Consider the following 13,797-nt stretch of genomic DNA (forward strand, 5'->3'; position numbering starts at 1 on the left):
CTAATGCCGACAGCCGCGATAGCGGCTTTGTTTATTTCCGGGTTCCGGGCGTGACATCATAACGTCGCGCCGGACCTCCGACGGTCATAGAGATGATTGGTGACCATCTGGTCACCAGTCATCTCTATGCTTTCCCAGAAAGCGCTGGCCGATTCGCTCTCCGGGCCCCGGATGCCACGGGAGAGCCCGGAGAAGCACCTATAAAACGGCGGAACCACCGCTTTGATCGTTCTTATCGTGCACAGAATCGGCGGCTCAAGACGGCGATATCTGATGCCTGTAGCTGCAGGCATCATTCAGATATCACCGCACAAAGTGGAGGACGTCATGTGACGTCCTCCCGTGGACCACTGGTTAAGTCACATGACTTGAGTTGTATACCGCCACTTGCTGCCCTCCACACTGCCAGTCTTCATTATCTTAGGAATGAATGGTACGTTACTGGTCTCAGAGTCTTGAACATTGCTGGGCTTTATAGAAGAATACACTGGTATCTGGTTACAGCTTAGACTGACCTGGTTGTCCATATTGTACGCCTCGTCATACGCCGTCCTCCAGCGGTATATCTCCGGTTTACCATACACGTCTAAAGGGATTTCCCGGCTTCTAGGACATTCTTCAGGGAACTTTTCCTGAATCTTTTCCACAGTCTTGAAGTGCACAGTTTTACCTGCAAAGCTTGATATAGACACAAAACAATGTCACTTGCATGTCTGAATTTTTACCCAGCGCCCTGCAATGCCTAACAAGAAAAATAATCATTGTGATGTGTAATAAAGCACGCCAGAATGCGTGTTTTAGCAAGCGCCACGCTGTGAATGAGCCCTTGCTAGTCAAAGGACTAAACTGCATGCATTTAACAATATATTGGGGCTGATTTACTAAAAGCAAATTAACTTTGCAGTTGCTCCAAACCTTAATAAATGTGGGGAAGCTCTGCTGACTTCCACTATCCAAATCATCTGCAAGCAAAAATTTGTTTTTGTTTTTTCTCATGGTGATTGGGTTTTGCAAAGTGAGGCTTCATTTACTAAGCTCTAGATCAGTGGTCTCCAGATGCGGCCCTTTGCTTGCCTTTATATGGCCCTTGGTTATACGTCACCAATGAAGTGGCACAGTTCCTCCCAATAACACAGATCATGAGGAAAAATTCCTCCCAATGACACCAACGATAGGGCCTAATGCTACCAATGATGGGGCATAGTTCCCCCCCAATGACACCAACGATAGGGCCCAATGCCACCAATGATGGGGCATAGTTCCCCCCCAATGACACCAACGATGGGGCACAGTTACTTCCAATGACACCAACGATGGGGCCCAATGCCACCAATGATGGGGCATAGTTCCCCCCCAATGACACCAACGATAGGGCCCAATGCCACCAATGATGGGGCATAGTTCTCCCCAATGACACCAACGATGGGGCACAGTTACTTCCAATGACACCAACGATGGGGCCCAATGCCACCAATGATGGGGCATAGTTCCCCCCCAATGACACCAACGATAGGACCCAATGCCACCAATGATGGGGCATAGTTCCCCCCCCAATGACACCCAACGATGGGGCACAGTTACTTCCAATGATGGGGCCCAATGCCACCAATGATGGTGCATAGTCCCCCCCCCCCCCCCCAATGACACCGATAGGGCCCAATGCCACCAATGATGGGGTATAGTTCCCCCCAATGACACCAACAATGGAACAGTTACTTCCAATGATGGGGCCCAAATGCCACCAATGATGGGGCACAATTCCTCCCTATTACACAAACAATGGGATCAAATGAGCCCAGGGGTGGGTCAATTCCTCCCAATGACACCAACGATAGGGTCCAATGATGGGGCATAGTTTCTCCCAATGACACCAACGATGGGGCACAATTCCTTCCAATGACACCAACGACAGGGCTCGAATGCCACCAAGGATGGGGCACAATTCCTCCCAATGACACCAACGATGGGATCCAATGACCCCAAGGCAGGGTCAATGCCTTTCAATGACACCAACGATGGGGCCCAATGTCACCAATGATGGGGCACAATTCCTCCCAATGACACCAACAATGGGGCCCAATGAGTCCAAGGATGAGGCATAATTCCTACCAAAGACACCAACTATGGGGTGCAATGCTTCTCATTGACACAAAAGATGAGGCAATTACTCCAACTGATGCAGGGAAATGTTCTACTCCCGATGGCCACAGTCCGGCCCCCCTAAAACCTGAAGGATAGTAAACTGGCCCTTTGCTTAGAATGTTTGGAGACCCCCTGCTCTAGAGCAAATGCTCTTACAAATTTCACAGTCTATTTGCCTTTAGTAAATCAATCCTACAATCCCCTTTGTGTTCATACAGTATAGCCCAATGGTATTGTGTATACAGAAATAAAGAAAAATATATATATTTTGATTTATCTTTTCTGTATATGCAATGCCATTGGGTTAATGTGTATTCATATGCATTTTACTTGTGTTTGCTATGTTCTGGCCTAAATGTATTGGCATATATTCCAACTTTTTTTTTTTTTAGATGAAGTAGAGAATTGCTGTACAGTTGAACCCCTTTTTGCGATTCGGCACTGCGTAGTTTTAACTGACAATTGCGCGGTCGTGCGACGTGGCTCCCAAACAAAATTGGCGCCTTTTTTTCCCCCCACAAATAGAGCTTTCTTTTGGTGGTATTTGATCACCTCTGCGGATTTTTTTTTTTATTTTTTTTTTTTTATTTTAGTATAATCATGACTGCGACAATATGGCAGACACATCGGACACTTTTGATAATTTTTGGCACCATTGTCATTTTTACAGCGATCAGTGCTATAAAAATGCACTGATTACTGTGAAAATGACACTGGCAGTGAAGGAGTTGACAAGTAGGTGGTGCTGTAGGGGTTAAGGTATTCCTTGGGAGTGCTTCTTACTGTAGGGGAAGGGCTGTGTCGTATGATACTGATCTCCGCTCCGACTACATGGAGCGCAGAGCTGTGTCATTGTCACTAGGCAGAGCGGAGAGATGCTTGTTTACACAAGCATCCCCTCGCTCTATCTCTCCGTGAGACGATTGCGGGTATCCCCACAGCGATCGAGTCCATGGGACCGACGGTCGGGCTCATGGAGAAAGAGGCAGGGTCACAAGTGTGACGCCGGCGGAGCACGCGCAACCACATGACAGCATCGTAAAGGGGGACGTCCTTATGCCTGTCCGTGCCACTCTGCCAACGGAAATAATACAGGAGTCAGTCCTTAAGTGGTTAAACTATGGAACTGTGAGTACAAAATACAGATTTATTAATAAAATAACATTCCTATTTACCTTTGATCTGTCTTGTTAATCGGTGTCTTTAAGATGCTCCTTTCCATTTCCATGGCAGGCAGCTAAAGATACAACAAAGTGAACGTGTGTATAAAAAGACGATTATTTGTATCGGAGATCTAAGAAGTAAATGTTTTTTTGCTTGGAGCTTGCTGCCAGAATTTTTAGCAAACATTTTTTCTTCCAGAATGTTTTTTTATTTTTATTATTTATTTAATATATATATATTCCTATCTGTAAAACTGGTTATATACATTACAACCTGATTTTACCATCCCCTTAATGAAACATGTAACCAGGAGAATGTACAATACAATTGTAACAAATAGGGGTCTATTTACAAAAAAGAATAAAAAAAGTCTGAAGCATGTATTTTTGTGTAATATGTTATTTCCAACTCTATCTAGTGTCTGTAATGTGGTATTGTCCTGCGATACTAAAATAATGAAAATACAGCATGATGGCCACTAGATGGAGCTGAAAATCATAGGAAATTAATATGTTAGACAACAATACAGGACTGATTGTGACGGCTGAGAGCACAGCATTTTTTTCTAATTATAAATAGACCTCTTGGTGTCATCTTTACATATCTTATACCTGTATAAGAGTGAATTAAAGTGGATGTAAACCCTCTCTCATCCTTTCTAAACTACTGCCATAGTGCTGATCTATAAGCGTATAGATGCCTCCTGCATGTATCCTTACCTGTCAAATGTCTCCCCTCTGTCTGTTATAAGAACTGAAAAACTGCAGATTCTGGGGGTGGATCTGTTGTCTGGAGCTCTGTGGGTGGAGTCGTGATGTCAGTAGACTCCCCGCCCTCCTCTACACTCCCCTTGTCAACATGCATTTTTTCCTGTGTATTTCTTACACTAAATTCTGCTATGATCACTAACATCCAGTCAAAATCCAGAAAAGTAACCACATGACTTCAGAAAAGGAGTGGGGGGGAGGGAATTAAAAAATAATGCCTGTCTCCAGGCTAGTGCATGATATGTAAATAACCTGTCACTCACAGCAAGGGGGCGGAACGGACTAAGGTTTTTCTCTGTAAGTCCGTTTTTATTTCACTGAACAATAAAAGAGGATTGCTCAGAGCTGGATTAACTCTGTGTGGCAAGACTGGGCACAGATGATAGGAAATCTTATACTGTACATTGTGACAGCAAAAAAATAAAAAATAAACATTTTGGGTCTACATCCACTTTAACCTGCATTCCCAATGGGCATCTAGCCACGCTATAAAGGCCAGTAGCAAGAATCTATACTGAATCCTGCAAATTGCAAAATAATACTGTGCGTTGTAGCAGTCGATATAAGATCCCCCTATACTGAAACCTATAGTTATACCTAAATTGATTCCGAAAATCTATGTGTATGGCCACCTTAATTCTTACTAGGGTTGTCCCGATACTAGTATCGGTACCGATACTGAGCATTTGCGCGAGTACTTGTACTCACGCAAATGCTCCCGATGCTTCACCCGATACTTTTTTTTTCACCCGAGAGCAGGCGGAGAGCGGACTGAGTGGGGGCAGGGGGCGGACTGAGTGGGGGGCGGAGAGCAGGCGGACTGAGTGGGGGGCGGAGAGCAGGCGGACTGAGTGGGGGGCGGAGAGCAGGCGGACTGAGTGGGGGGCGGAGAGCAGGCGGACTGAGTGGGGGGCGGAGAGCGGGCGGACTGAGTGGGGGGGCGGAGAGCAGGCGGACTGAGTGGGGGGCGGAGAGCAGGCGGAGAGCAGGCGGACTGAGTGGGGGGCGGAGAGCAGGCGGACTGAGTGGGGGGCGGAGAGCAGGCGGACTGAGTGGGGGGCGGAGAGCAGGCGGACTGAGTGGGGGGCGGAGAGCAGGCGGACTGAGTGGGGGGTGGAGAGCAGGCGGAGAGCGGACTGAGTGGGGGGCGGAGAGCAGGCGGAGAGGGGGCAGAAGGGAGGCGGAGAGTGGACTGAGTGGGGGCAGATGGGCGGAGAGCGGACTGAGTGGGGGTAGAAGGGAGGCGGAGAGCGGAGCAGTCCTCAGGTATGTAAAACATGCCACTAATGGAGGAGAGGACAGGAGAGCTGCTGCCGTTGCCGCCATCTAGTTCATCAGCGCTTGGGGAACAATACAGCTTTCATTTGAATAGCTGTGTGTTCCCCACTGCGTGTCGTCATATATGGCCCCTCCCCCTTGTCCGGGCACTTTGATAGACAGATCACCCATCCCAGGATTGGACGGGTGATCCATCTATCAAAGTGCCCGGACAAAGGGGAGGGGCTATATATGACGACGCGTGACGGGGAACACAGCTATTCCAATGAAAGCTGTTATATTCCCAGAGCGCTGATGAACAGGACGGCTTTCTCTTTGCCACTGGAGACCTACACATGGCTGCATTTGGGGACACATTTAAAAAAAAAAAGAATCGGTATTGGCGAGTACATGAAAAAAAGTTTCGGTACTTGTACTCGGTCCTAAAAAAGTGGTATCGAGACAACCCTAATTCTTACTGCCAAATTTTATAATCTCATTTCACAAGAATGCTGCAGAAGGAGAGAGACTCCCCTCTTTGGATATGTAATGACCAATCCAGAGCTTCTTCAGCAGTAGTCCCCAGATCTATTAGAAGATACTATCACCCATCTAGAACGGAAATATCTATGGGTAAACGCAGCCTTTCATACTGGCGTGGGCCGACTCAGCCGCATACACAAACCTTGGATCTGTTTATCATCTGACAGCAAGCAATGACATTAATGTAGAAGAGTAGAGATACAGTTTAAAGGTCATATATTGGATTTACAAGAACAAAGCAATAGAAATCCTTGCAAGAGACGATGTCTTACGTGTGATCTCCGGCTGGCTGGAATTAGCAGGGCTGCTCTGTGTTCTATGAGGAGAGTTTGTTGTTTCTGTATCCTGGAGACTGTGTCCATGTCACCTGCCAGCGCTACAACAACAAGCTGCTGTACCCGACAACTGGATGGGAATCGCCCTTTCACAGCAAAGAGGGAATGGACAACAGTCTAAAAGTTTAATATGTTATTGCTAGATTTAGAAGTTGTAATGAAAATATTTTATTTTAATAAATTACTTCTTGTAATAAAAACAATTGAATTAATATTAATACATGTATTACTATATCAATAAATGCAATAATAAACAAATGTAATTAATACTTTTAGCTAATACATTTTTTTTTTTTTATTACTTTAAAGTGGGAGTTCACCCGAAAAAATTATTTTAACATTAGATTTCGGCTAATTAAGGGGAGCAGAAACGGGTATTTTTTTTTAAATCAATGCCGTACTTACCGTTTTATGCCTCGTACACACGGGCAAACATGTACGATGAAAACGGTCCGCCGGACTGTTTTCAGCGGACATGCCCGCCCGACGATTTCTGTATGATGGCTGTACACACCATCATACAGAAATGAGAGACAATCCGCGTGGACAGACAGCGCGGTGACGTGTTTGCGCCGTCGCCACGACGATGACGCGGTGACGTGCGCGACGCTGAAAGGTCAATGCTTCCTTGCGTGCGTCAAAGTCATTCGACGCATGCGAGGGATGGCGGCCGCTCGGACATGTACGGTAAGTCTGTACAGACGACCGAACATGTCCGACGGACAGGATTCCAGCGGGCATGTTTCTAAGCAAGTTTAGAAACATTTGTCCGCTCGAAAACGGTCTGGCGGGCAAATGTACGCTGGAATCCTGTCCGATCGGCCGTACACACGACCGAACATGTCTGCTGAAACTGGTCCGCGGACCAGTTTCAGCAGACATGTTCGGTCGTGTGTACGGGGCCTTAGAGATCGATGTTCTCCTGCCGCTTCCGGGTATGATCTTCGGGACTGGGCGTTCCTACTTGATTGACAGCATTCCGACGGTCGCATACAGCGCGTCACCAGGTGCCGAAAGAAGCCGAACGGCGGTACGGCTCTATACTGCGCCTACGCACCGACGTTCGGCTACTTTCGGAAACTCGTGACGCGCTGGATGCGACCGTCGGAAGACTGTCAATCAAATAGGAACGCCCAGTCCCGTAGCCCATACCCGGAAGCGGCGGGAGAACATCTATCTCTACAACGGTAAGTACGGCATTGATTTTAAAAAAAATACCCGTTTCTGCTCCCCTTAATTAGCCTAAATCTAATGTTAAAAATGTATATTTTGGGTGAACCTCCACTTTAAATCTTCTGGTGACACTACCTTCCTTTTGAGAAAATAGCGCTGTTGAAGAATTTTATGCATCTGAAATTACTGAGTCAGATGCCTGGGCTCCCCCCTCTACAACCTGTGGTTTCATCTACTAACCCTAGGAACCCATAAGGGCCTGAGGAAGGAACCACAGTTCACAGGGGGGGAACGGGTATCTGACACTCCCAGAGGTGTCCTTCAACCACTGTGGTTCAGCAAAAAAAGAGAAAAGATCAGCAGCCAGGAGGGTGTAGGGCAGGTATCTATTACCCACTTTAGCCCCAGACCATTTGACGGTCAAAAGAACCGGGCCACTTTTTGCGATTCAGCACTGCGTTGCTTTAACCACTTAAGCCCCGGACCATTTTGTTGCTAAATGCCCAGGCCAGGTTTTGCGATTCGGCACTGCGTCGCTTTAACAGACAATTGCGCGGTCGTGCGATGTGGCTCCCAAACAAAATTGGTGTCCTTTTTTTCCCCACAAATAGAGATTACCTAAAACTGGAGCACTCAGAATCTGGTGCAGCTGTCTATGGTAGCCAATCAGCTTATAGCTTCAGCTTGTTCAATTAAGCTTTAGCAATAAAACCTGCAATCTGATTGGTTTCTATGCAGAACTGCGCCAGATTTTGCACGCTCCAGTTTTGGTAAATTTTTGGAAAATGATTTCCCGTTCATTTGATTTCTCTATGTCACTGCTCCTTTCGAGTCCCGACAACGGCTGGCCTGTTTCCTTTCCGATCTCAGCTTCTCTCACATCTTTCCTCCTAAACCAGACAGTAAATGCTGCCTTGGGCAAGGCAAGCTGTGAGCATTTCACTCTGCATCTGGTCTATAATTCAATTTATAATCTTGATGAGGAAGGTGAAGGCTGGTGACAAATGGGATTTTTAATTGCAGCACCCTTTAGGGCCCTTTCACACCATTGCTTTAGTACGGTGCGGCTGCATGCGCTTGCGTTGGTGCCTAGATAGCAAGCTCAACTCTGAATGGCACTTCAATGTGCTAGACCTGCAGCGCACGGTACTGTGTGATGTAGTGCGCTACGTTGCCAAATAAAAGGGGATGTAAAGGTGCGTAAAAGTTAATGAACTGCCCTAACACGTGACATAACATACTAGAGTCCTTGGCAAAGGTGAAGGGGTCCTAAATGATGAAATCTAAGCAAACGGCTAAATTCATCCTGAAATGCATGTTGTGCGTTTTATGCATAGACATTTACACATGCTTCCACATATTATGCATTATCCAGGTGGGGAAAAATTCAAATCGCCAGAATTTTCGCTTTAGTGCACATCTAGATGTTTATACCCCTTTTGCATTTTCTTTTTTAACCACTTAAGCCCCTGACCTTTAGGCAGCAAAATGCCCAGGCCAGGTTTTGCGATTCGGCACTGCGTCGCTTTAACAGACAATTGCGCGGTCGTGCGACATGGCTCCCAAACAAAATTGGCGTCCTTTTTTCCCCACAAATAGAGCTTTCTTTTGGTGGTATTTGATCACCTCTGCGGTTTTTATTTTTTGCGCTATTAACAAAAAAAGAGCGACAATTTTGAAAAAAATTCAATATTGTTTACTTTTTGCTATAATAAATATCCCCCAAAAACATATATAAATTTTTTTTCCCCTCAGTTTAGGCCGATACGTATTCTTCTACCTATTTTTGGTAAAAAAAATCGCAATAAGCGTTTATCGATTGGTTTGCGCAAAATTTATAGCGTTTACAAAATAGGGGATAGTTTTATTGCATTTTTATTATTTTTATTTTTTTTACTACTATTTTCGGCGATCAGCGATTTTTTTTTCTTGACTGCGACATTATGGCGGACACTACGGACAATTTTGACACATTTTTGAGACCATTGTCATTTTCACAGCAAAAAATGCATTTAAATTGCATTGTTTATTGTGAAAATGACAGTTGCAGTTTGGGAGTTAACCACAGGGGGCGCTAAAGGAGTTATGTTTCACCTAGTGTGTGTTTACAACTGTAGGGGGGTGTGGCTGTAGGAATGACGTCATCGATCGAGTCTCCCTATATAAGGGATCACTCGATCGATGCAGCGCCACAGTGAAGCACGGGGAAGCCGTGTTTACATACGGCTCTCCCCGTTCTTCAGCTCCGGGGAGCGATCGCGACGGAGCGGCTATAAACGAATAGCCGCGCCGTCGTCCCGGATCGCTCCCCGAGGGAATCCGCCCACCGATCGGACCCCCCACCCGCTAGAAGGCTGGGACGTATATATACGCCCATCTGCCTGTCCGTGCCATTTTGCGGACGTAAATAGTCATGCGGCGGGCGTTAAGGGGTTAATCAATGGAAATGTATCAGAACCTAATGCGCAATAATGCCTGCTGCAATGCACATCAATGGGGTTTATTTGCTAAAGGCTAATCCATAGCTCCCAACTGTCCCCGATTTCGAGGGACTGCCCTGATTTGGAGCAATGTCCCTCATTTTGGTCTGATCTATATAGATGTATATAAAATGCACTTTTTATCAATCAAAATTCCAGCACTAAACCTTTCATCTGATTTCTAAATTGCTGCATTTGTAAATTCCAAAAGCCAATATAAAGGAATAGTGGTGGTAAAAAAAGCACTTCTGGGTTTAACCAATCTTATTTTTTTTTGTACAATTCTCCTTTAAGGGGGTGTGGCAAGGGGTGTGTCCTATGCCTGCATACTTTTGCTGATAGGTGTCCCTCATTCCCATCTCAAAAAAATGGGAGGATGGATGGATGAGTATGGATGGCATTGCTGAGCATGGATGGATGGCATGGCTGAATATGGATGGGATGGCTAAGCATGGATGAACATGGATGGGTGGCATGGCTGAGCATGGGTGGCATGGCTGAGCATGTATGGATGGCTGAGTATGGGTGAGCATGGATTGATGGCTGAGTATGGATGGATGGAATGGATGAGTATAGATGTGATGGCTGAACATGGATGGATGGCTGAGTATGGGTGAGCATGGATTGATGCCTGAGTATGAGTGGGATGGCTAAGCATGGATGAGATGGCTGAGCATGGAGGGATGGCATGGCTGAGCATGGATGACATGGATGGCAAGGCTAAATATGGATGACATGACTGAACATGGATGGATGGCTAAGTATTGATGGCATGGATGAGCATGGATTGATGGCTGAGCATGGATTGATAGCTGAGTATGGATTGATAGCTGAGTATGGATGGATGGTTGAGTATGGATGGCATGAGTGAGCATGAATGGGTGAGTATGGATGGCGTGGTTGAGATAGCTGTGTATGGATGGATGGCTGAGTATGTATAGATGGCTGAGTATGGATGGATGGCTGAGTATGGATGGCATGGCTAGGCAACAGTGCCCACAAATGCTGCAATCTGTGGCCACCGGTAATACCTGGCAAAATTGTATGACAGAAACTAAGAAAAACTTTTTTTTTCTGTCTTTTTTATTGGTTTAGCAAAAAAAAAAGTGATTAACCACTTCCTGCCCACCGTATGCAGAATGACGGCTGGAAAGTGGTTCAGTTATCCTGACTGGGCCTCATACGATGTCCAGCAGGATAAGCCGCTAGCGCGCGTCCGTGGTGATCAGTGGTGTGGTGTGTCAGTCTGACACACTGCATGTCCTATCTTGGTAAAGAGCCTCTGACGTAGGCTCTTTACCATGTGATCAGGCACTGAAAAGTGTGAGCCGCCGTGGCTGCTGTCTTCCCCTCCGCTCTGGTACTCTGCTCTATGGTACGGCGCAGTGTGGAGGGAGTTGCAGCATGGAGCGGGCTGCGGGTGGATGGCGCTGGCGGGGAAGAGAGTCGGGACGCCGAAGCAGTTCTGCACATCCAGTGCTGGGGTTCTGTCCGTCCTGAGGAGAGTCCTGGAGGAGTCTCTGGAGAAGAGCAAACAGAGGTAAGGAGGACTCGGAGGATGGATTTTCACCAAGCTGGGGGGAGGGGGGTGCGAGTAGTGCAGGACATGGGACTCCTACTGTAGGAGTTAGGCGAGTCTGTGTAGAAGGTCAGTGTAGGTGTCAGGTCAAATCAGTGTAGGGGTCAGGTCAGTTTAGGTGTCAGGTCAGTGTAGGTGTCAGTATAAGGTTGGTGTAGGTGTGAGTGTAAGGTCGGTGTAGGGGTCAGGTCAGTGTAGGTGTCAGGTCAGTGTATGGGTCAGTGTAGGCGTCAGGTCAGTGTAGGTGTCAGGTCAGTGTATGGGTCAGTGTAGGCGTCAGGTCAGTGTATGGGTCAGTGTAGGCGTCAGGTCAGTGTAGGCGTCAGTGTAGGTGTCAGGTCAGTGTAGGTGTCAGGTCAGTGTAGGTGTCAGGTCAGTGTAGGTGTCAGGTCAGTGTAGGTGTCAGGTCAGTGTATGGGTCAGGTCAGTGTATGGGTCAGGTCAGTGTAGGTGTCAGGTCAGTGTAGGTGTCAGGTCAGGTCAGTGTAGGTGTCAGGTCAGTGTAGGTGTCAGGTCAGGTCAGTGTAGGCGTCAGGTCAGTGTAGGCGTCAGGTCAGTGTATGGGTCAGGTCAGTGTATGGGTCAGGTCAGTGTATGGGTCAGTGTAGGTGTCAGGTCAGGTCAGTGTAGGCGTCAGGTCAGTGTAAGGGCAGGCGTCAGGTCAGTGTATGGGTCAGTGTAGGCGTCAGGTCAGTGTAGGCGTCAGGTCAGTGTATGGGTCAGGTCAGTGTATGGGTCAGGTCAGTGTATGGGTCAGGTCAGTGTAGGTGTCAGGTCAGGTCAGTGTAGGTGTCAGGTCAGGTCAGTGTAGGTGTCAGGTCAGTGTATGGGTCAGGTCAGTGTAGGTGTCAGGTCAGGTCAGTGTATGGGTCAGGTCAGTGTATGGGTCAGGTCAGTGTATGGGTCAGTGTAGGTGTCAGGTCAGGTCAGTGTAGGCGTCAGGTCAGTGTAGGCGTCAGGTCAGTGTAAGGGCAGGCGTCAGGTCAGTGTATGGGTCAGTGTAGGCGTCAGGTCAGTGTAGGCGTCAGGTCAGTGTAGGCGTCAGGTCAGTGTAAGGGCAGGTGTCAGGGCAGTGTATGGGTCAGTGTAAGGGCAGGTGTCAGGGCAGTGTATGGGTCAGGTCAGTGTAGGCGTCAGGTCAGTGTAAGGGCAGGCGTCAGGTCAGTGTATGGGTCAGTGTAGGCGTCAGGTCAGTGTAGGCGTCAGGTCAGTGTAGGCGTCAGGTCAGTGTAAGGGCAGGTGTCAGGGCAGTGTATGGGTCAGGTCAGTGTAGGTGTCAGGTCAGTGTAAGGGCAGGTGTCAGGGCAGTGTATGGGTCAGGTCAGTGTAGGCGTCAGGTCAGTGTAAGGGCAGGTGTCAGGTCAGTGTAGGCGTCAGGTCAGTGTAGGTGTCAGGTCAGTGCCATTACCGGTTGAACTTTCACATATACACGATCGGCGGCTCTATAGCCTGCTAATTGTGTATATGTGCTGGCTGCGTGCCCCCCTACCCCCCTCCAGTACTGCCGCCGCCCCCCCTCCTGACCCCTCACCTTCAATCCCGGGATCCGCTGCCATATCTGCGGCCCGGGACCGGCTCGGAGGGTGTCAGGAGGTAAGATGGGAGGCAGACCAGCATCTTCCTCCTTGCTGATCTCCCTCCAGGCTGTGAATGCAGAAGTGATGTGTATTACATCCGCATTCACCTGTCAGTCATCAGGCTGCTATAGCCAGAGAGAAGAAGCAGATCTGTGCTTCATCAGCTTCTTTTGGGGTCCCCAGGTGACATTAGGGGTCCCAGAGACCCCTAATGTCTCCATAAAGAGGACCTGTCAGTGTACCTGTGCTATTATATAGGGGGATTTTTATCCCCCTATGTAATAGCAATGACATCAAGTTTAAAAAAAACATAAAAAGAGTGAAAAAAATTAAGTAAATTTAAAAAAGTTTTAAAAAAAGCTCGAAAATGTTTAGGTCCCCCACGTTTACGCACATATAAACGTGGATGTTTATATAAGGGGGGGGGGGGGCAGTGAAAAAAAAATTCCACCCCGGGCGCCCATAACTCTGGTTACGCCACTGTTCAGGAATGAGCCTGGATGCCGCCCGAGGTTCGGAGATTTCTGTTCGCCTGCGCAGTGAACCATATCGATAGGGGAACTAGATCGATAAGACACCGGCCCTACGGGTGATTCTCATGAAGTCTGTGGGGTGTCCATGCAGATCATAATACAACCTCCAGAACCTTCTTCTGCCCCTCCATTGTATTACTCGGGGGTGAGGCCGGACACAAGTGGCTAGATTCACGTAGCCCTGCGCAACTTTAAGGCGGCGAGGCTTATCGTATTTACGCTACGCCGCCTTAAGTCAGAGAGGCAA

The sequence above is a fragment of the Rana temporaria genome, chromosome 13, assembly GCF_905171775.1.
Source record: "Rana temporaria chromosome 13, aRanTem1.1, whole genome shotgun sequence".
Lineage (NCBI taxonomy): Eukaryota > Metazoa > Chordata > Amphibia > Anura > Ranidae > Rana > Rana temporaria.